Genomic DNA, 1,750 nt, shown 5'->3' on the forward strand with positions numbered 1-1,750 from the left:
GAAAAAAATTCATTGTGACCAGAGAGAACCCTCCCAGGGGATGCCACTGGGTGCACTCATTCAGAGTGAGTTGCTGGATGCTCACTTAGTGGGAAAAAATTCGAATTAAGAAAGCTTCACTCCATCCAGTGCAATTCTGCTTTTTTTTTTTTTGGTGGGGGTGGGGGGCACCCCCTTCTATGGCAAAATGCCAGAGAGATGATGGAATAAGATACCTATGTGCTTTTCAATATTTAAATATTACACTGGTAATTTGAACAACAAAATTTGCTTATTTCCATACAAATTTTCTTTGTATTTTTCTCATAAAGGTTCCCTGATATCACAAGAATCTGTAGGCCAGTTGCCATTCCCAAAAGGTGTTTTGAAGAAGCTTACTAAGAGAAGGAGAAAAACCAGAACAAAAATACATAAAAAGAATCGGGATAAATGACTTTGAATGGCTCCGGATTTAAAGATTTAAACTAATTTTTTCTATTGTATACATAGTGACAACATCAAGCAGCTACTGAATTAGAAATTTGGAGATATTCTTTCTCTCCCCCATCTAATTAATCTCCAGGTCCTATTGATTTTATTTTCTAAATTGTTCTGCATTTTGTTTTTCTTTCTCTATTCCTATGTCCCCAGATTGGCCTGTGAGTTTACCTGACCTCATGGTTAGCTCCAGACTAAGTAATTAAGAATAAATATCTTGGTGTCCCATGCTGAGCTCTGAGGTGTTCACAGTTCTTGTCATGGATCCCCCATTAAACTGCATCGTCGCTGTCTCCCAAAACTTGTGCATCAGCAAGAACGGAAACTTACCCTGGCCCATGCTCAGGAATGACTTCCAGTATTTCCAGAGAATGACCACGCCCACTAACTCTTCAGTAGAAGGTAAACAGAATTTGGTGATGATGGGTAGGAAGACCTGGTTCTCCAGTCCTGAGAAGAACAGGCCTTTGAAAGACAGAATTAATGTAGTTCTCGTAGAGAACTCAAGGAAACCCCACAAGGAGCTCATTTTCTTGCCAAAAGTCTGGGTGGTGCCTTAAAACTAATTGAGCAACCAGAATTAGGAAATAAAGTCGACATGGTTTGGCTAATAGGAGGCAGTTCTGTTTATAAGGAAGCCATGGACCAACCAGGCCACGTTAGACTGTTTGTGACAGGGATCATTCAGAAATCTGAAAGTGACACTCCCCCCCACCCACTGAAATTGATTTAGAGAAATACAAACTTCTCTCAGAATCCGAAGTGTTCTTTCTGATGTCCAGGAAGAAAAAGGCATTATGTACAAATTTAGAGTATATGAAAGGAGTGATTAATAGGAAAGCATTTTCTCATTTATTTCAAGTTGCTCAAGAAATAATTATGTATTTTAACATAAGAAAAAGAGACCTTGGTGGTTTTGGATCTTGGGGGGTGGGGGGTGAATAAATTCCTTGGGATGGAGTCCAGGAAAAGATGTTTTTAGAAGGTCTTTCAGTGAATATAATAAGCAGATGTATGTAGAGCTACTATGAGTACTTAGAGTTGAATGACTCTTATGCACCTACACGTTTGATGTAGCTCTTCTTTTCTTTGCTCATGGTACCCGTACCTGAACATGCCTAAGCCTTAATACTTGCTAAACCAATCTCTTTATCCCTTACGATTTGGTTTGCTATCCTCGTTGTTATTACTCCATGTGTCCCTCCAACTCACGATGACCCCATGAAACAAAATGCTGCTCATGATTTTGCTGTCCCAACAATCAGAACTCGAT

At 39.5% G+C, this 1,750-nt stretch overlaps 1 pseudogene; it reads left to right on the forward strand.

The window, feature by feature from the left end:
• Positions 1-737: 737 nt before the first annotated feature.
• LOC101664178 lies at positions 738-1,310 on the forward strand (annotated as a pseudogene).
• The last annotated feature ends 440 nt before the right edge of the window (positions 1,311-1,750 follow it).

The sequence above is a fragment of the Echinops telfairi genome, unplaced genomic scaffold (assembly GCF_000313985.2).
Source record: "Echinops telfairi isolate 266 unplaced genomic scaffold, ASM31398v2 ScPeMD7_1;HRSCAF=3_0, whole genome shotgun sequence".
Lineage (NCBI taxonomy): Eukaryota > Metazoa > Chordata > Mammalia > Afrosoricida > Tenrecidae > Echinops > Echinops telfairi.